Source organism: Phacochoerus africanus, chromosome 5, assembly GCF_016906955.1.
Source record: "Phacochoerus africanus isolate WHEZ1 chromosome 5, ROS_Pafr_v1, whole genome shotgun sequence".
Classification (NCBI taxonomy): domain Eukaryota; kingdom Metazoa; phylum Chordata; class Mammalia; order Artiodactyla; family Suidae; genus Phacochoerus; species Phacochoerus africanus.
The window spans coordinates 107,066,955-107,089,482 of record NC_062548.1 but is presented as its reverse complement, the minus strand read 5'-3'; the positions used below and the strand labels follow the sequence as shown (position 1 = coordinate 107,089,482).

The following is a 22,528-nucleotide window of genomic DNA, read 5'->3' as shown; positions in this document are numbered from 1 at the left end:
CACCCCGGAAGGACTAAAATGGGGGTGGGGTTTTTCTTCAGTCCCTTCTTTGGCATAATCCTTGCACTGGTGGTGCCTTCAGCAGGAGGTGGGCTCTGCTGGGAGAGAAACAGAATAATTCACAGCAGTAAATTGGCTAAGGAAGGGTCTTCAGTAAACCAGAAGTACTTAATGGGGTCAGTTGTTGCTATTAATGTGCAATGCAATCTACCTAGCTTTCCCCAACTCTTCTATAGCATCTTTAGGTAAGATGATATTGCTCTGCATGGTTTTGTGTTAGTGGATTTCTTTGGGAACTCAAAAAAATGCCAATTTCTGAATCCATGTTGATTTAACATGAAAATAAAATTGTTCGCATGGGTTCAGGTACCAGAGGAAAGACTGACAGTGGGTGACTTGCCTCTGGGTGATGTGGCCTCAGTGAAAATTTCAGTTCTGCCGTGATCTTACTGATGAGGTCTTGAGAGTATCTGTGGCCCCAGACAGTCGTGGAGGTAGTGGGCACTCTTGTGAGCACAGTGAAGCTTGTATAAGCTGTGAACCTGTCAGCTTTGGGGTTCATCATCTTTGCTTAGGCTTTTTATAAAATGCTTGCACTTGTTAGGTCAATGTTTTACTTAACTCACATGATCGATTTCAGACACCATGAGAAATAATACATTTGACATTAGTTTTGTTACTTTTAGATTCTTTTTCAAGTTTTATCTTTCTTCTCCACCCACCCCCATTTCTCTCTCTCCCTGACACTCTCTCTTCCTCTTTTCTATTTTTCCAAAGTCTTCATAAGTATGCTTAAAACTTTACAACACTAGAAGCTTAACTTACGACAGAGGATACGTTGCCCACCACAGGCCAGCACACTGGGCAGGCATGTGGGAAAGAAATATTTTGGCAGCAATATAGTTTAGGAAGCCAATATTTTTTTACCATAAATTACAGTAAATATTTACAGATTCAGTCTCATGTGGGTGTTCAGACTTTGAGTGAAAAGCAATCTCAGGCACTGATATTTACTTTGAATATGTTCTCCTCTTTTCAGTAACCATGACTAATTCCTCTTTTCACAGAGAGTAGAGAATATGTTGGTGCTCAGTCTAATAAACACACACACACACCCCAGTTTACTAAGCACATTCTGGCAGTAGGCATGCAATTAGAATGCAGGAGTAAACAACCAAATGCAACTCCTAAAATCATAGTAACAATTAATAAATGAAGTGAGTGTTGTTATTAAAGAGGCTTAATCACAGGTCCACTGATTGTTACTCTGGCTTTCCCTAGGAAGGCAAAGAATCTCTAAACTCTGAGTGTGATGCAGCAAATGAAATGAGTCTAACAGAGACATTTATTGACTATTGCTGTTGACGCTCTGAGAGGTGTGAGGATAATATGACAAGATCCTTGCCTTCAAGGAACTTGCATTTGTAAAGATGATACATCCATGCAAAGTTAAGTGACTATAAAAGATGTGAATGACACTTGAATATGGCAGTAGAAGGGAGGCAGAGATGAATGTATAAATGGAATGTGTGGTATTATCTCAGAGAAGTAAGAGGTTATTTGGGGCTAGCAGAAAAAGAAAATCTTTTTAGAAGAGGTAGGTTTGAGTTGAGTGTTGGAAAGGGGCATTCCAGGCAGCAGAAGCCATGAACAAAGTCACAGTGATGGTGAAAGGTTCGTGTACACAAGAGTGAAATGAGTAAGCCAGTCTGACTAAAAAGAAGTTTCAGGATGATAAACAATTGGAGATAGCCAGTGTATTGGATTACAGAGAGCCTTGACCATTGGGGATAGGAGGGTTACCTCATACCATGAAAGACTTGCTCTGACATGGTAACTAGCTCTGAATCCCCTTTCCCCTCCAAGCCATCTTGGCCTTCTTTCACTTTCTGCTTTAACCTTAAAGGCAAGGGTCCATTCTTATTGGATAGGCCTGCCCTTCCTGGCTCCAGTGGTCCAAGTTTGACACAAGTGTAGGCATGGCAGGTTAGTTTCAAGGCTATGTAGGAACTCTTTAAATATCATTACTATTCCAACTTGGACACTGCCAGTTTAAAAAAAAATGGAGTGGTACAGTCTTCTAGCCTCTGGATATGTAGAAATTCCTTCTATGTGCAGAGTGGAAAGAGAGGGCTTCTCCTGTTTACCACCCCCAGGACCCATGCACTTGGCACCTAACCCAAGAACTCAAGAAATAGGTGTACAGTTGAGAATACATTCAAAGGAAAAGTATTGCATCAAGATTCATTTCAACTCAAGCGAGGCTTCATGAATACAGACCTGATAATGCATTATTATAAGGATATGGAAAGCACAGATTTTGTGGTAGTGCCTTCAGAGCTAAGTAATTCTGGAGAGTAATTATGAAGCAGGAGAATGATTACACAAACTGCAGACTAAACATTTAAGCTGTGTGTGTGGGGCCAGCTGACAAGCAAAGGTAATTAATAGGAAGTTACAATGTGGAAGATTCCAGAAAATAGAGTTTTGTCATCTGAAATTCAGTTTATGACTGAAGAATATTAGCAAGATGAATGTAGTTGGGTCAAATAATCTTGAGAAGAAGGGAATTCTCAAATCATTTTTGGAAAGAATCCCTGGTAGTGTTTGGTTCCCTCTGTCCCTTTAGGAAAGAGAGTTCTCCTTGTGTATTACGGTTGGCAAGCATGTGGGTAAAAGAGATGTCATGAGCAGCTGCTCCAGCTGTACAAGCAAGCTGCTGGGAGGATCAGGCTCTTGTTAGTTTTTATGAAGTTAGGTGTCTGGTCTCTTGTTTCTTTGCCTTCCAAAGGTACTTCCTGGCAGAAAGTTAGAAGCAGTGCCTCTCAGAAAACCCCAGGTCAGCAGCATCTGCTCAATAGCTTGGCAGACTATAGCCAGCCCTGAGCAGGGCTTGCTGATTTTCTGGGTCAGGTGTGATTGTGGTGCAGACGGGCTTAAGCCACGTAGGACCCTTTAATCACTGCTCACTTCTCCTGCCCCAGATACACTGATTATTAGGAAGTTGACAGGGATTATTCTTGCCTTCTTTTGAGTCACAGGGGGAAGGAAGGGAACATAATGGTTTTTCTGGAAAGTCAGGAGCCCAGTCCCCAGAGCTGACATTTGAAAACTATGAGGCTGAATAGGAGAAAATAATTTCAAATGATGCAACTAACAAGGGCTTAATCTCTAAAATACACAAACAACTTATACAACTCAACAACCCAATAGAAAGATGGGCGAAAGACCTGAATAGACATTTCGCCAAGGAAGATATACAGATGGCCAACAAGCACATGAACAAATGCTCAATATCCCTGGTTATTAGAGAAATTCGAGTCAAAACTACCATGAGATACCGTCTCACACCAGTCAAAATGGCTATCATTAATAAGTCCACAAATAACAAATGCTGGAAGGGGTGTGGAGAAAAGGGAACCCTCCTGCACTGTTGGTGGGAATGTAAGCTGGTACAACCACTATGGAGAACAGTATGGAGATACCTCAGAAATCTATACATAGAACTACCATATGACCCAGAAATCCCACTCTTAAGCATATATCCAGACAAAAGTTTCCTTAAAAAAGACACATGCACCCACATGTTCATTGCAGCTCTATTCATAATAGCCAAGACATGGAATCAACCCAAATGTCCATTGTCAGATGATTGGATTCGGAAGATGTGGTATATATACACAATGGAATACTACTCAGCCATAAAAAAGAACAAAATAATGCCATTTGCAGCAACATGGATGGAACTAGAGACTTTCATCCTGAGTGAAGTAAGTCAGAAAGAGAAAGACAAATACCATATGATATCACTTATATGTAGAATCTAATATACGGCACAAATGAACCTTTCTATAGAAAAGAAAATCATGGACTTGGAGAATAGACTCGTGGTTGCCAAGGGGGAGGGGGAGGGAGTGGGATGGATTGGGAGCTTGGAGTTAATAGATGCAGACTATTGCATTTGGAGTGGGTTACCAATGCGATCCTGCTGTGTAGCCCTGGGAGCTATGTCTAGTCATTTATAATGGAGCATGATAATGTGAGAAAAAAGAATGTATACATGTATGTGTAACTGGGTCACTGTGCTGTACAGTAGAAAAATAAATAATAAAAAATAAATTAATTAAAAATGAAAGAAAACTATTAGGCTGATCTTTGGCAACCTCCATCTTCTTTTTTTATTTTTTATTTTCTTTAATTACTTAATGGATTTATTACATTTATAGTTGTACAATGATCATCAAAACCCAATTTTATAGCATTTCTGTCCCACACCCCCAACACATCCCCCTACCCCCCAACCTGTCTCCTTTGGAAACCATAAGTTTTTCAAAGTCTGTGAGTCAGTATCTGTTCTGCAAAGAAGTTCAGTCTGTCCTTTTTTCAGATTCCACATGTCAGTGATAGCATTTGATGTTGGTGTCTCATTGTCTGACTGACTTCACTTTTTGATAATTTCTAGGTCCATCCATGTTGCTAAAAATGCCGGTATTTCATTCCTTTTAATGGCTGAGTAGTATTCCATTGTGTATATGTACCACATCTTCTTGATCTACTCCTCTGTTGATGGACATTTAGGTTGTTTCCATGTCTTGGCTATTGCAAATAGTGCTGCAATAAACATTGGAGTACACGTGTCTTTTCAAGTCATAGTTTTCTCTGGATAGATGCCCAGGAATGGGATTGCTGGATCAAATGGTAGTTTTTAGTTTTCTGAGGACTCTCCATAATGTTTTCCACAGTGGTTGCACCAATTTACAATCTCACCACCAGTGTAAGAGTGTTCCCTTTTGTCCACACCCTCTCCAGCACTTATTGTTTGTAGACTTTTTGATGATGGCCATTCTGGCTGGTGTAAGGTGGTACCTCATACTGGTTTTGATTTGCATTTCTCTAAGAATGAGTGATGTCGAACATCTTTTCATGTGTGTTTTGGCCATCTGTATGTCTTCTTTGGAGAATTCTCTGTTTAGATCTTCTGCCCATTTTTGGATGGGGTTGTTTGTTTTTTTGGTATGGAGCTATAGGAGGTGTTTATAAATTTTGGAGATGAATCCCTTGTCATTCGATTCATTTGCAAAGATTTTCTCCCATTCTTTGGGTTGTCTTTTTGTGTTGTTTAGGGTTTCCTTTGCTGTGCAGAAACTTTTAAGTATAGTTAGGTCCCATTTGTTTATTTTTGTCTTTATTGTCATGACTCTAAGAGATGGATCTGAGAAGATGTTGCTGTCATTTATATCAGAGAGGGTTTGGCCTATGTTTTCCTCTGAGAGTGTTATAGTGTCTGGTCTTATATCTAGGTCTTTCATCCATTTGGAGTTTATTTTTGTGTATGGTGTTAGGGAGTGTTCTAATTTCATTCTTTTGCATGTGGCTGTCCAGTTTTCCCAGCATCGCTTATTGAACAGGCTGTCTTTTTTCCATTGTATATTCTTGCCTCCTTTGTCATAGATGAGTTGGCTGTAGGTGCATGGGTTTAATTCTGGCTTTCTATCCTGTTCCACTGATCTGTTTCTGTCTTTGTGCCAGTACCATATGGTTTTGATAACTGTTGCTTTGTAGTGTAGTCTGAATATCAAACATTTAAAGAAGAGCTAACACTTATCCTTCTGAAACTATTCCAAAAAATTGCAGAGGAAGGGACACTCCCAAACTCGTTCTATGAGGCCGCCATCACCCCGATAACAAAACCAGATAACAAAACCAGACAAAGATACCACAAAAAAAGAAAATTACAGACCAAATTCACTGATGAACATTGATGCAAAATCCTCAACAAAATACTAGCAAACCAAATCCAACAATACATTAAAAGAATTGTACATCATAATCAAGTGGGATTTGTCCCAGGGATGCAAGGATTCTTCAATATCCACAAATCAATCATTCTGATGCACCACATTAACAAACTGAAGAATAAAAACCATATGATCCTCTCAATAGACGTGGAAAAAGCCTTTGACAAAATCCAATACCCATTTCTGATAAAAGCCCTTCAGAAGGTGGGCGTAGAGGGAACCTACCTCAACATAATAAAGGCCATATATGACAAACCCAGAGCTAACATCATTCTCAATGGTGAAAAGTTGAAAGAATTTCCACTGAGATCAGGAACAAGACAAGGATGTCTGCTCTCGCCACTACTCTTCAACATAGTTCTGGAAGTCATAGCCACAGCAAATCAGGGAAGTAAAAGAAATAAAAGGAATCCAAACTGGAAAAGAAGTAAGTAAAACTATCACTATTTGCAGATGACATGATACCATACCTAGAGAATCCTAAAGACTCTACCAGAAAACTGTTAGAGCTCATCCATGAATTTGGCAAAGTCACAGGATACAAAATTAATACACAGAGATCGACCGCATTTCTATGTACTAACAATGAAAGATCAGAAAGTGAAATTAGGGAAGCAATCCCGTTTACCATCGCATCCATCTTCTTCTTCTATATTCTTTCAGGACCCTTTCCTCCACACCACTCTTATCCCCACCATTGGCAGATCCCTTTGTCCTACTAAGTGTCCAGTTTAATCTTTCTTTGGAATATGATGAAAGTCTTCTTTCCTTTTACTCTATAGCCCACCTTCCAAAATGACCCCTGCCCCCACATTTTCAGAATGTCCATTCTCTCAGGACTCACCCCAGAATAAGCACACAGACTGATTAATCCACACTATATATGTGAATATTTGGTGCCCTTGGAGGGTTATAAAGTTAAGGTGGTTATTCATTAGAGAAGACCTTTTAAAGCTAAGTGGTTAACAATATTTTATCTTTTGTTCATCCCTATGAGGCATATAATTGTACCATCTCAGTTTTACAAATTGGAGCTCAATAAATGTAAGCAACCTACTGAGATAAATAGCATGGCAGGACTTGAACCCAGATCTGGCTCTGAGAGGCCTTGCTTATTCCTTTCCATGCTGCTGCCCAAACAATAGGTGAAAATGTTTTTAGGTAGTTTTGTTCTTCTCAACTTTTAGGACAATGAATAGGTTAATCTCTGAAAATTAGCAATCTGCTAAGCAGGGGGGTGCAGTGAACTGCATTGTGTCTCCACCAAATAAATTCATGTGTTGAAGTCCCAACCCCTAGTGGGAAGATACTTGAAGATGAGGCCTTTGGGGGAGGTAATTAGTATAAATGAAGTCACAGGTGTGGGATCCTTATGATGGGATTGGTGCCCTTAAGACAGAGATACCAGACAGCTTGCTCTCTTTCTCTCTGAGTCATGTGAGGACACAGCAAGCCGGCAAGCCAAGAAGTATTCTTACCAGAACCTGACTGTGCTGGCACCTGGATCTCAAACATCCAGCCCCTAGAACTATGAGAAAACAAAATTTCAGTTGTTTAAGCCACCCAGAGTGTTGTATATTGTTATGGAAGCCCAAGCTGACTAATTCAGGAGAATGCAGTGAGAACAAGGACCATTGTGCCAATGTGTAGCCATATCTGTTTACTTATCAAATGCTCTCCTGATGAATCTCAAGAAACCAGGGAAGAACTAGGGAAAAAAACAGAAAACTGAAAAAAAAAAAAAAGAGAAATTCTGCTGCTCCATTTTTGCTAGGTTTTCTTAAAATTTTGTTTTGCTCTGGAACTCTGAGTAAAAAGGAAACCCTTCCCTTTTCTCCCTCCCTTCCTAATTGGATACAGTATTCCCAAATGTATTAGTTATTTTTTAAAAATGCAAAAGCCATGCACAGTCATTTAAAATAATTCTCTTCTTGACCAAGTTGGTTCCTTCTGGTCTTCTGAATGAAATAAATGCCTTTGAATGAGCTATATTCTCTGCAAGTTACCTTCTATGATGCCAAAGCCACACATCTGGTGAGTGGCAGATGGGAAAGTTCCCCCTCAGGATAAGCCAAGTGGGGATGATGCACATCACCCAAGGGTGATGTCATAGTCCAGGATCAACTGAAACTTGCTTTGGTAAAGGAGGAATTCATTGTTTATCAGAACCAAACCACGAGAGGACAGGAGTATGGCTGGATTTTAGGGGTAAAGGGGATGAGGACTCAACAATCATAAGCCACTATTCCTCCATCCCTGGCCTCTTCTCTTCTTTTCTGTTGTTTCTGACAAGTGTCTTCCTGACAGCTGGAAATAAGACCAGCAGAGGCAACCAACCCACAAAGCTCATAGCTTAGATCCAGAGCTCATCCTAAAACCAGTTGACATTGATGGTAGCTATTTTAAACCACATTAATAGAGTGGAGGAAGGGATTACTTCCCAAAGATAAGAAATGCTATTTATAAAAGAAGTGCAGAGCCTAAATGCCTACTGACAGAGGAATGGGTAAAGATGTGGTACATACATACAATGGAATATTACTCAGCCATAAAAAAGAATGAAATAATGCCTTTTGCAGCAACATGGATGGCCTAGAGATTATCATACTAAATGAAGTTAGTGAAAAACAAACATTATATGATATCATATATATGTGGAATCTAGCAAAAGGATATACATGAATGTATTTGCAGAACCGAAACAGACCCACGGACTTTGAAAACATACTTATGGTTACCAAAGGTGACAGGTGGGGGTGGAAGGGATGGACTGGGATTTTGGGATTGGCATATTTACACTATAGTATATGGAATTATTGGCCAACAGGGACCTGCTGCATAGCACAGAGAATTCTACCCAATATTCTGTGATAATCTATGTGGGAAAAGAATCTGAAAGAGAATGAATATGTGTTTATGTATAACTAAATCACTTAGTTGTACAGCAGAAATTATTACAACCTTGTGAATCAATTATACTTCAATAAAACTTTAAAAAATGGTTTTTTCCATTTTTAAGTAAAAGAAGTGCAGAAAAGAGCTGTGTAGATTCCAAATAAATAATGCTATAAATTGTTATGGAAATCACAAATAAATGATGGTAAAGCTGATTATTTATTCATGACATGTAGTCTTGAAATGTAGGTTTCAAAGATAAATTTGATTTGTAGCATCTTGAATTCCTACTGTTTTATATTTCTGAAATAGAAATATGAACAGAAAGTTTTTGCTTTGAATATATGATAAATCTACACTTAAGACTTGATTCATACATTTTAAAGACAATGATAGTTTTGATGGTTTTCAGGTAGAAAATAAATATAAAAAGAACTTTTGAAAAATAATGGTAAAGAGGAAGAACTCAAGTAATTAAATATTTATTTATTTATCATTTTTCCTTAAGTATGTACACTGTAACTGTAAAATAATGAGAAAAAAAGGTGGCAGGAACACTAGAACCTTGAGCCAACAAGTTTAAAATGTAGTGATTTTGTTGGTATAATAGCAGCTAATATTTATTGAATGTTTATTGAGTGTGGGTAACTATTATAAAACTTTTATTGGCATTATCTGAATTAATACTCAAAACAAGTAGTTGCCAAACTAAGGCCTGTGGACCAAATCCAGCCCACCATCTGTTTTTGTATAGAGTTTTATTGGAACAGTGTAGCGCCCATTCATTTATGTATTGTCAATGGCAACTTTCATGCTACAGAATTGAGTAGTTGCAACAGACCATATGGGCTGCCTAAAGAACCTATAAACTGATGCTTTATAGAAAAAAATTAGCTGATCCTTGCAAAAAAATCCTGCAGAGTAACTACTGTTATCCCCACTTGATGCCAAGGGCACATGCTGGTGTTGTCAGGGTAGTGATTCAGGCTCGGGTCTGTCTGAATATCTTTTTTATATATTTTCACAGCAGAGAACGCAGGTCCCAGAGTCAGACTGTTTGGATTTAAGTCAGACTTCATCACTTAGTAGCTACATTTAGCAGTACATCACTTAGTAGTAGACATTTTGCTTAACTGCTGTGTATCTTGGATTTCCCCACAGCTCTTCTAGTTAGTAATGGATGTTGCTGGTCATCTTTGATATCAGCACAGCCCTTGGACTCTAGTGTGTTCATTCCAGTCCTGTGTCACAGGGCTTCCTGTGCTTTGGAGTGATTTCCTCAACATTTTCAAAGTTCCCTTCAGATCCTGGGAACGGCGAGAGTAGCAGTGTTACCTGGGCAGGGTGATGGAACCATTATCTTTGTGGACCCTGATCCCCATTTCTCCCCTTTGGGGTGCTTTTGGATCTCTACTCCCCATCTTCCATGTTGATTCGAGCAGATGCCCCAAAGAACTCCAGCATATCTACGGGATAGTTTTAGGACCCCTGGCCTGGCCTTGACTTTAGGAGGGTTACCTGAACAGAAGTTGCTCCTCAGCATAGCCCTGTCTTCTCCAGTAATATTTCATAAGACTGAGCCACCATACAAGTGCAGATGACTGATTTTGATGACTCACACATAGGAGACACAAGTTCATGGCTCTGGGGTACCCTTGACCCTTTGCCAACCCTTGGGCTGCCACATGTTGGGTCCCTGTGTCAGCTCTCACCCCTCCATGTTCTGATACATGGCAACCTCTGGTCTATGCCCATTCCCACCCCCCACCAGGGCAGCAATGTTGGCATCATACTTCCTTTACTTTGTATATTTCCCATCACTGGCATCAGGTGGTCAAAAGCCTCCCTGCCCAATCCTCCAGAGGTCTGTACATTCTCCTCAGAGAACTTTTGAGCTGTTGGTCTATAATTCCTATAGAGCCTTCTGATTGAGCCTCTCTAGGCTCCAAATATTGTTGACATTGAACTCCATGTTTAAGCTGTGTAAGCGAGAGACCAACATTCCTTGCACAAATAGGACCACTCATCTTTGTCTATTTCTGGCCTCTTTCCACCCCTCCCCCTCAGTGGTGGTCTGAGGAAGGCAGAGGTGCTGCCAGTACTGGAAGAAAAGTCACATTCTAGGAAATTCAGTGATTCCCCAAAGGAGTTCAAGAGAAGATAGGGTTGGGAAATGTGCTATTCTAGATTTATTCTTGACAGTTTCAAACAGTGAATTTAACATGATCAGAAAGTAAATTAACATTCACATTTTCCTTTATACTCTGGATAAGGCTGGCCTTTGTTGTCAATATCCACAAAGCCTAACAACCCTTGAGAGAGCCATTGGAATCTGGGATTCATGGCTGGCAATTTGGGTGACATAACCAGCATTAAATACGTAAATGGTATCAGGGAAATGCAGAGGCAAGCAGATATGTTGTTTCAGTACAAACATGTTCAGAAGAGCCATGATGTTGCGAGTAATAACGGCACTCTTAGCCTCTTCTCCTGGTGAAAAGGTTAAATTAGCACATCTAACAATAAAGAACACAAAGAGGTAGTTCTGGTACTTGCTCAGGAAGCAATGATGCCTAGACACTGAATAATCTTCACTCACACTCATTGGACAGTAAACAAATATGAAAATATATCTTCTGTACCCAGTGTTCTATATCTCCATCAATAAATCATTATGCTTCACACAGAACAATGAATTTTGTAAAATACTTAAAAAGTCAGATTGTAAGGACCCTGCAAAAAACATTTGCCTGGGGACACACAGCCTAGGGACAGTCATCCTTGGGGTTATCTTATTTTTTTTCCTATTAAGGCACTCTTTCTTTATTTATATTTTCTCTGCTCTCTCTTCAAGTTTATGCTCTCCTGTATGTTTTCTGCTTATTTAGGTTGCTCTTCCTTTGTTGTCTCCTTTTTATAAATCAGCTTATACTTTGTAATATGGAATACAGTTAAACTTCTTTTCAAGCAGATAATACTGCCACTCTTTTTCTTTGTCTCTTTGATCACCTGCCTGTCTTAGTCTTTCAGTCATTCTCTTTCTGTGTCTCACACACACACACACACATACACACACTTTCTCTCTCTCTCTCTCTCTACACATACACATTATACCACAATTACACACACATAGCTGGTGAATGTATTGCTTTAATGTATAGGCAGTACGTTTAGGAATTATTTGTCCCTTGCTTTAGGAATGATGAGATTCATTGAACAAAGAGCTCCATATTTGACAAAGGAAAGGGAGTCCAGAATTGCTTATCCTCATTCTCAGATCTGGCATCTGGACAATCAGGTCATCATATGCTGAGAATGACAAGATGTCCAGGATGGCACAAGTGGGAATTCTTTTAGATGCCCTTTTGTGTATTCTTGTCTGTGGTTAGAACCTAGCTCTTTAAATCTTAACTTGCCTGTAGATCAAGTGTCCTGTGACTTGTGACAGCTGCAGTGTTGGATGAGATAATGGGGTGTTATGTGTAATTCAATGGCTATGGGTCTATATTTTCTTATAGAGAGCTAGTAAACTAAAATCACATTGTATATAATTTTAAAATATTTGAATAGCCTAAGATACAGCTTTTGCTTTCTACCAGGAGACAATACAGTCAATTTTTACATGTTGTTCCTCTTGGTTACTATGAATAATTTATGTCTTTATTCTTGACACTATTTGGCTGTTCTAGAAATAAGCAGTGCCACCAATTAGAATGTAAAATCAGTTTCTGCTGACTTCCTGTCCTATTATGTGTTCATGCAGCATCAGGGTAGGGCACTTGAAATGCATTTGCTTGAGCACATTTAGATAATGTATGGTAAAGGTGACAGGCTTTTTTTATCTTTTTTTGCCAGCTTGTACATTAGCATCTCTTAAGTGGCAGCTTAAAAATTTCATAAAGCACTAATGCTGATTAAAAATGTTTGTTTAGGCTTGTTCAGGACTCTCAGTGCTTACAGGCTCCAAGTCACATTCTTGTGTTTTAAAACCAACAACATTTAAAATCTTGCTGTAATGGGTCTTATTGTAGCAAACAATAATAAATTTCTATAGGCTTATGTCTTCTATAAGGTAAATAATGAAAATGTGTAAATATGTAAAACAATCCAGATGCATTGAAACATTTGCAAGTATATTTTTTTAAAGAAAGGTTTCAACTCTATTAGTCTTTACATCCTTTGAATACTTTGGAGACATGAATGGTACCCTGTTTTCCTCAAAACTACTTTTTCAGGGAGTTTCCTGATGGCTCAGCAGGTTAAGGATCTGGCATTGTCACTGCTGTGGCTTGGGTTGCTACTGTGGTGTGGATTCGACCCCTGACCAAGGAACTTCTGCATGCTGTGGGAGCAGTAGAAAAAAATGCTTTTTCAGGATTTATAGCATTTTTCTCATCCAATTAAGCCTCCTGAGCAGTCTTAACTTCTTGTGGACTTTGTATCTTGTGGACTAACAACCAAAAAAAAATTCTTCTGATGAGCATTAATTTTAGTGTCTACTTTTTATTCATTTATCCATCCATTCATTCATTCATTCATCTAATAGGATTGAAATCTTTGAAAAATATCCACCATCAACAAAATGAAACAAAATACATTGGTAGGGAATTTCATACTGAAGACAGGGAAATTGTTAGGGATCTTTAGCTATAATGGAAGCAAGGAATGTCAAGGATCTGAAAGTTAGCAGCAGTGGGAATGGAGAAAAGAGGTTGGATATGAAGTATATAAAGGGAGTAGAAAGAGAGGGTTATAGCGAGAGAGGAGTCAATTCCCAGACTTTTGTTTCAGGCAGCTGGCTGGCTGGTGGAATCATTGACTAGGAAAGCAGAAGGATAGCAGTGTATTATTGATGATGGTGAGATGTGTTTGGAATGTGGTGAATTTGGGTGTCCTTCAGGACAAACAGGTAGAGATGTATGGTCCTCAGTTGCATATTCAGGTATGAAGCCCAGGACTTGAGTTTGTGTAGGAAACACAGACCTAGGAGTCATCAGTTAGAAGCTATACAACCAAACTGAGGGACCAAGAGAGGGACAAAGTGTGCAGTAGTGATGGGGTACATAGAGGAATAGGAGCCAGGAAGGATCCAGAGTGGGTAGTCAGAGATGGAGGAGGGTGTGAGAGGACAGGCACTACCCAGTGGAGTCAACGCCCGTAGAGAAGGAAGGAAGGTGGGATAGGAGACGTCTGTGACTTTAGGAACAGAGTTCATTGGTGACTTTTTTGGAGCTTCAGTGGGGTGGTGGTAGTGGAAGCCAGTGATCCTACCACTGGCTCAGTGATCGCGAGGTGAGGAACTGGGGACATGGGTATCAACTACCCTTTTATAGGTCATGATATGGGTAACTGGTTCAAGGCAGGCTGTTTGGTTTCTAGTGAGCAAGACTTGTACATTCTCTGCCTCATATTTTCCAGGAATCCATGACACTGACAGATCATTTCAGCCACAATGGTCAGAAGCAGTCTCAGTTCTCCTCCTCCTGTCGGATGGAATACGTTTACCATTTTGGGCACATTCCCAACGCATTAGATGTCTCCTGGGCTCCCAGTCCTAGGTGTGCTCCCTGTTCACTGTCAGTGATGAGAGGCTTGCTGTGCCCCTGATGCTGCTGCCCCCACGGCCACCTGGCAGTCAGGCCTCACCTGTGCCATATTTAGTATCCCCTCCAGAACCATACTTTCTGCTCACCCACTTGTGCCACACATGAGAGTCGGGACTCTGAATCCTTCAAAGAGCCCAGTGTGGTCCCACAAGTAGCCAAGGGGCCAGTAAAACTGCAGGTACTCTGGGGTGGGACTTCTTACAACCCAGCTGCTGGGCATCAAGTGCGTTACAAGGGCACTGGGGCATTGAACCCATAGCTGCAGGGCAGGGGGTGGCAGTCCTCTCATTCCCCTGGAGTGTCCCTCAAACATCTCCATTATCTTTGTGAGCCTTGATGTGGGAAGCTGCTCCCTGCAGGGCTCCATCTCCAGCATTCTGTCTCTCTTCCAGTCAGCTTCCAGAAGGATATTTATAATGCCCCTCACGTCACTTAAGGGTCTCAGTGAACCCTCTGGTCTCTTCTTTCATTTGCCCCTGCACACTGGGAAGGCCTGTTTAACTTTGCCTGACATTTGTGTGGGAAGAAACACTTCTGAGGCAAAGAGCTACAGAAGATTATCTCCTGAGCAATAACTCAGAGCCCCTCTGCTGTCTTCTCTGCTTCTCTCTTGTTATCCAGATGACAGGGATAATCTGGCCCCTGCCCACATCAAATGCTGTCTGGGGCTGGAAACAAGCCTCAAAACATGTCTTAAATCTTTTCTTTTCCTCCGGCTCCCCCAGTTCTGCCCACCGTGCATACACTTGACTTGTGTTACACCAGCAGCAATCAATTGTGAGTGACAATGACCTTCCTGAAGGTAGCCCACTTGGCCCGCATGGACCAAGACATCACACCTGTGTCTGATTAGACACTGCATTACCCTCTGTGAACATGTGGTGCATGAGAGCAGCTTTCTCTCCTGCACTTGTAGGGGATCCTTTTTTTGGCTGCATCCATGGCACTGGGTCAGGGATTGAACTTGTGCTGTTGCAGAGACAGTTCCAGATCCTTAATCCACTGTGCCACAGTGGGAACTCCATAGGGAATGCTTTCTGAAAATGTTAATTCAGGGCTAGACTTTGTTCCTGCTGACTTCCTGCCTAGAATGTTTTCCCCCTCCTCACCACCACTGAATATGTGTAAATCTTGTCTTACAGGGGAGACTGATATCCGGGGAGGTGGGCATCTTGGTTTTATCTCCCTGAAGGACCTAACTCTTACAGGAGGTCTTCTTCATTAGCTACTTGGGCTGCCGGAACAAAATACCACACAGTGTATGGCTTAAACCACAGGATTTATTTTCTTACAGTTCTGAGGGTACCAGTGAGGCTGGTTTCTTCTGAGGTCTCTTCTTGGCTTGCAGATGGCACTTTCTTGTTCTGAACTCACATGGCCTTTTTTGTGCATATGCATGTGGAGAGAAGGAGATGGGGGAGGGAGGGAAAGAGAGGGAGAGAGTTTTCTCTCATTCTCTTCTTATAAATCCCCAGATCCTATTGGATTAGGGTCCACTTTAAAACCTCGTTTAACCTTAATTACCTCTTTAAAGGTGCTATCTCCAAACACAGTCACATTAGGGATTGGGGCCTCAATGTATGAATCTTAGGGGATCACAGTTCAGTCCATAACACACTCCATTTTTCTGCATTCTCTCTAGTGCTTGGGTATTGCATTAGTTTCCTGTAACTGCTTTAACAAATTACTGCAACTTGGTGGCTTAAAATAGCAGTAACTTATTCTTTCACAGATCTAGTAGTCAGATGTCCAAAATCAGTATCAGGTTGAAATCAAGCTGCCAGCAGGACCTTACTCCAGAATCTGTTCCTTGCTTCTTCCAGCTTTTGGTGCCTAACAGCATTCCTTGACTTGTGGCTACATCAGGTCAATCTCTGCCCCTGTATTTCACTTTGTATCCTCCTCTTGTATCAACTTTTCCTTTATCTCTCTCTTATGAGGACAATTGAGATTGTATTTAGGGACCACCTGGGTAATCCAGGCTAACTCCCCATCTCAAGATCCTTAACCTAATCATATCTGTAAAGATCCTTTTAACAAATAAGGTAACATTTTCAGGTTCCAGAGACTAGAACCTGATATCTTTGGGGTCAGCCTACCACAGGGATATTGCTCATATACTATCATTGGTGTTTTAGTAGCAGAGTCAGCCAATTGGGGGAGGGGGTCTTGGAAGAGCAAGAGGCTTAAGGATGTCTTTCTTGGGCGTATCCAGGCAGGATCACACCCACCACACCATCCTCCAGGCAGATGGCTCTGTCCTTTGCTGTGGCCTTCTCCTGGGACCTGAAGGAAGGGCTGGAGGCTGGGAAGCTGAGGAATCTCTTTGGGGAGAGAATGCTCAGGGATGACTAGGGTTGGGAAGAAAGGAGAGCATCTTCTATGCATTCCTATTTTGTGACTGGTTTGAGGGGGGTCATCACATGCCTGGAAGCCATTCACTTGTAATACTTTGTTTACTTCAGTTAGAGCAATCTCCAGGATGGGATCTTGAGCAGTAAGACTGCTTCCCTTCCTCTTGCATAACAGGCTCTGCCCTGTTCTGGGGTCTCCTGTCGTGGTATAACTTTTTTCTCTGAATTACCTAAAGCACCTGATCAGTTTTCAGTGTGCTTATGAAGTTCTGAGAGGCAACTGTGTTGAAAATTAGCAGTTTTAATCAATAGTAAAAGTACCACTTTAGGGGTGTGTGTGTGTGTGTGTGTGTGTGTGTGTGTGTGTGTGTGTGTGTGTGTGTGTGTGTGTGTGAGTTTTAGAAGGTTTATGCAGGGTGAATCTTCACAAACAGAGCTTTATTTGGTCACAGGACCCGTGGTCCACTATGAGGACGAGAGGACTTTATTGGATGCTAATCTAACATCTAAGATTGTATTCAACTGCTCTTCCTTCTTGCCATTTATGGTGAAAAATCTGAGGCCAGAGCACCACAAATGTTTTGCTTCTTGTGCCTAGTCCCATCCCAATTTCATTTTCTTGGAATGAGAGGAGGGGTTAGAAAATGATTAGCAATGTTCTTCCCCCACTTTTTACAACATCTTTGCTTACTTTACAGAGCTATGTCTGAATGTTACCACTTACTCTGAAAAATTAAATTTATAATTTTAATGTTGTTTCAGGCTTTTCAAAGTTTCATATATTTCTGGGGAATTGCTAAGGGTTTACCTTAGAATGCAGAAAAATTATTATAAAGGAGACTTGAGGAAAAAGGCATAATCCCTTCTAGGGAATCATGTCACTAAAATGCCAATTTTTTTTTTCTTTTTAGGGCCAGAACCACGGCATGTGGAAGTAAGTTCCCAGGCTAGGGGTTGAATTGGAGCTACAGCTACTGGCCTACTTCACACCCACAGCAACGCCAGATCCAAACCTCATCTGTGACCTACACCACAGCTCACAGCAACGCCAGATCCTTAACCCACTGAGGGAGGCCAGGAATCGAACTCACATCATCATGGATCCTAGTTGGGATTGCTAACCACTGAGCCATGAAGGAACCTCCCTAAAATGCCATTATTAAGGGGTGATGGGGATTGGGGGGAAGCAGAGAGAAGTTTAGACAGTGTTTCAGAAATACCAACATTAATGCCTTGATGCCTGGTGGTCTGTAGGGTGAATGAAACCATGTCAGTCACTGAGAGCTTTATGTTAATATTCTCTTGCACTACCTAACTTGTGTTGATTCAAAATGCAAAATTGCAATGTCTGCATTTACTCCTCCGGCACCAGGGACATCAGCCAACTATAACCTTTATTATCTCTTCTGAGGAAGGTCCATTTGGTAACATGTTAATCTTTTGGAAGAGCCTGTCTCCCTGCTGCTTCTTTTTTTTGGTCTCAGGCAAAATAATACATTACATGAACTCACTCTTCATGCTTCTCCTGGTCTGGCTTACTTTCTGCGTTCTACTTCTTCAGTTGCTAGAGGCTTGTGCTCCTAGAATAGACATTTGATAAGTGAATTCACATCCTGTTGTTGATGATTTTAAGATGCTGATATTCTTGAGAGTATTTTAAGGGGACTCCATACCTAACATAATGTCTTGTGCAAAGGACCCAGTCTCCAGTGGTAGATTTTCTCACCCTGGGGCAGCTGCACAGAGGAGAAATTATTTTGAGAGGTTTTGTCTTTTCAGGGTCCCTTGGGTTCTGCCTATTTTAGTACAAACAAGGCTGGTTCTGGGTATGGGGACAACAGCCTTTGGGGATTTTAATACATATTTCTTGTGATTCCTATTGAAGATGGAATTTTCCATGGAAGCAGTACCTCAAGGGTCCCTCTGTTCAAGACCCAAATGTAATGGAAGGTTCTGTCCACTTCTCACTGTGGGTATTTGTTGGGGTAGATATTGGGGGCTTTGTGCTGTGCTGAAGTATCTCATAGGGTAAAGGCTCACACCAGGAGAGGATCTGGTCTTTCCTAAGGGGTGTACAGCCCAGACATCACCCCTAGGAAGATGCAGGTCCTCAGACAAGAAAACAGAGTCTGGAAGTACAGACTTCTGTCTCTCTCTGGGCCTCAGGTTTGTGAATTTGAACTTGAGTTTGAGAGCATTTCAGGGGTAGTTTGCTTCTACTCTGTTTACTTTTTCTCTCCAGCTCAGACAGACCCTTCAGTGACATTTTGACTTTCCCATTTTCCAAGGCACTTTCTCCCAAATCCTGGGGCTGCTCAATCAGAAATTACAACCCAGCCCATGAAAGGATGAGGTGGGGCATGAGGGAACTCCCCAAAGGTCCTGCTGGTGGGATAGCTGCCCAAGTGTGTTCAGTCCAGGGGCCAGAATATGAACTTGTTTACCTGATTCTGTTTCAGGAGAAACTCACCCCCCTCACTTCTTTCATTTTCACAAAGGACTTCCCCAACACCCGAGAGTCACACTGTCGGCTTTGGGTTACAGCCTAGGCATTGACAGGCACAAGGCTTATTGTATACAAATTTCCAACCCTGAGGCCCACCCAGTCAGCAGTCTCAAATTCCTGAGTTTTTTCTTAGTCCATGGGGAGATACTTCTCAGGCCTAGAGCTGAGCATTTTCTACTTCAATTCCTGTGCCTGGATCATTTGAGTAGAAACCCTGCTAAAATGTGGGGTTTAGGGACATTTCCCTAATAAAAAAAAATCTCGCCAGTCTCTCAATGCCCCATTTGGGTCCTGCTCTTTCATGGAGCCATCCCATGTCTTCCCCTCGCCAGCACTCAAAGCTGTTTCCCCAGTGATTTGGCAATGGCTCATGCACATACCTTATGACTTACTCCTACAGTCAGTCGTTTCATGGTGGAGCCTGATACTTCATGTATTCAGCATCACTAGTTTTTATGTATGGCAGACATCTCCATCTTCATGTTGTCTCTGAAATATCAACTCTATTATGCACAGTGGCTTTGATTTGGGCAGATTTAAAAAATCTCTCTCCCACTCGTGTCAATCTGCTTCCCATGAAGGAAATTTGGCCAGCCTTTCAAGGATGAAGATTTTATTGACCTCCCTTAGAAGCCATGGGAAGTGAATTCACTATTGGATTTTTTTTTTTTTTCAGTAAAAATGGAAGATAATTAAATGCAGTACTATAGTTGTAAAATGGACATTATTGTGCTATACATAACTTCATAAAATAAGCATAGTTCCCATTCTTTCGCATGACTTTTTTTGCAGCAGTTTTATGGTTTACCTCAGAATAATGAGACTCCCTAACAACTCAAGTAAGAAATGTTTAGGCTTACTTTTTTTTCTTTTTAGGGCTGCATGCATGGCATATGGTGGTTCTGAGGCTAGAGGTCTAATCTGAGCTGTAACTGCTGGCCTACACCACAGCCACAGCAACACAGGATCGAGCTGTGTCTGCGACCTACACCACAGCTCACAGCAACACCAGATCCTTTAATCCACTGAGAGAGGCCAGGGATTGAACCTGCAACCTTATGTTTCCTAGTTGGGTTTGTTTCGCTGTGCCATGATGAGAACTCCTAGGCTTACTTTTTAATAAGCACTTGCTCTAAGAATAAGATGAGAATTAAACATTTTCAGAAGGAGGGCTGGCTGTCTGAATTGGTGTGCCATCAGAATAAAGCATGAGACGTTCTAGGTTATCATCAGATGAAACAAATGCATCTTAAAAATCTACAAGGGAGACCATTTTCTTCTTTAGAAAATAAATGTATTGCTTAGCCAAAACCAATATTTATTATTTATTTTTTTGGTCTTTTGTCTTTTTAGAGCCACACCTGCGGCATATGGAGGTTCCCAGGCTAGGGGTCGAATCAGAGCTGTAGCTGCTGGCCTACGCCAGAACCACAGCAACACCAGATCCGAGCCCCGTCTGTGACCTACACCACAGCTCATGGCAACGCTGGATCCTTAACCCACTGAGCGAGGCCAGGGATGGAACCCGAAACCTCATGGTTCCTACTTGGATTCATTTCCACTGCACCACGACGGGAACTCCATAGCCAGAACCAATGTGTTTAATATGAGTATAGTTTTGAGTATTGTGACATTCTCAAGTCTAATACAACCAAACTAGAAGTCTACCCATCTGGGTCAATGGTACCTTTTCACTTGGCGTCTGGAAACTTCTCTTATTTTGCTGGATCTGGCCCAAGGTATGGGGAGAGACACAGAGCAGCACCCAATAACCCCATTTATATGACTTGCTGACTTGTCTAAGAAAAAAATGAGTTCACTCATTCATATTAGTCTGGGGGACTCATTTTAAAGTCTGGGGATTTTCCTTATTAGACCTGCTAAATTTAGCACTAGATTGGGAACACAATTTCCAAAGGAAAAACTCTTATTGGAGAGAAACCATTTGTTGACTTGCCCTTTTAAGTTGTTATATTTTAGTACATTTGAATCTCATCAGGTTTCACATTAAGAGGATGAGAACCATCACTTAATGTATAATTTTCTTTTCTCTTTTTGAAAATATTTATCAAGTTAATTCATGAACTCACAAACTTCCTCTGTGCCATGACTTCAGGTATTTCTGTGTGGAGGAAAAACAGTAACTTTCAGTAACATAAAAAAGGAATAGACCGTGACTCTGGAAACCCGGGTTCTTTTTTTATGTTCAACCAGTTTAGTCTTTGTGACTCTGACTCACTGAAATGTGATAATTAATGACTTTACATTTGTACAGACCTAAGACCTTGATGTTTTGATATTTTTCAGCAGATAATTTTAGGTAGAAATAATCTACCTTGTCCTTTGTTAGGCCTCACTGCAAAGGGAAAAGACTACCCACAAGAACCTTGTCTACCACAACACTAACGGTCTCCACTTATACAAATTGTGTGGTCTCTTTTCTGGTCGTTTCATCTTTCTGGATTTGCAAATAAAGTGCGACTTTATAAATTAGATTCAAAGTAGGAGAATGGTCAACTCTCAGCAGGTGCAGGTTGGAAGAGCCTTTTTGCAGGAGAAATCCTCTACCAGCTCTTCACATGCTCCCTGGAGAAGGAACTGGGTATTATAAGGGCGGCCACAGGAGAAATGACTCAACAATATCGTTCATAGGCCAGATGTGGCTGTTTCCTTTCTAACCGGGGCATATTGCTTGCCATCTCAATGATACCTAACTCAATGGGAAGGGCAGAGAAGGTCTAGTGGGTAAATACCGACAAAGATGCATTATTGCTTAGATTCTATCAAACAAATATAATACTGGCAGAGCTGTTCTCCCTACTTACAGAGGAGGCAAAGGAAAGGCAGACATTCCTCTTCATCTCACCTAATAGCTTAATCTTTTCCTTGTGGTCATGCTGTAGAATGAAGAATAAAATGAGAAAAGGTGATTAATAGAAATTAAGATGGGGGAAACCCCATTGTGGCTCAGCGGGTTAAGAACCCGACTAGTACTCATGAGGATGTGGGTTCAATCCCTGGCCTTGCTCAATGGGTTTAAGGATCCAGCGTTGACATGAACTTTGGCACAGGTCACACACGGCTTGGACCCTGTGTTGCTGTAGCTGTGGTATAGGCAGGCAGCTGCAACTCTGATTCGACCCCTAGCCCAGGAACTTTCATATGCCACGGGTGTGGAAGAAAGAAAGGAAGGAATTAAGATGGAGAACATGTTGAGAGTCTGCTTAAAAATCATCATGCATGGGACTTTTCCTCATTCACAAGATTTAGAAGAGACTGGGAAGTTTCTCTTTGGAACATTGAACTATGAGTGGGGTGTGGTGGAGCAGAAAAAGAAAACTGTGAGATAGAAGCACATCTGGGAAATTA

The 22,528-nt window shown here is 41.2% G+C and overlaps 1 long non-coding RNA gene across 2 annotated transcripts; it reads right to left on the bottom strand.

The window, feature by feature from the left end:
* Positions 1-18,027: 18,027 nt before the first annotated feature.
* On the bottom strand, positions 18,028-20,060 carry LOC125128162 (uncharacterized). Of its 2 annotated transcripts, XR_007135163.1 has the most exons (3): positions 19,540-20,060; positions 18,327-18,389; positions 18,028-18,233 (listed from the first exon to the last, which is right to left on the bottom strand). It is a non-coding gene; the product is annotated as an uncharacterized LOC125128162 (long non-coding RNA). The 2 variants fall into 2 exon arrangements; XR_007135162.1 differs by having other exon boundaries at positions 18,327-20,060.
* Between the last annotated feature and the right edge of the window lie 2,468 nt (positions 20,061-22,528).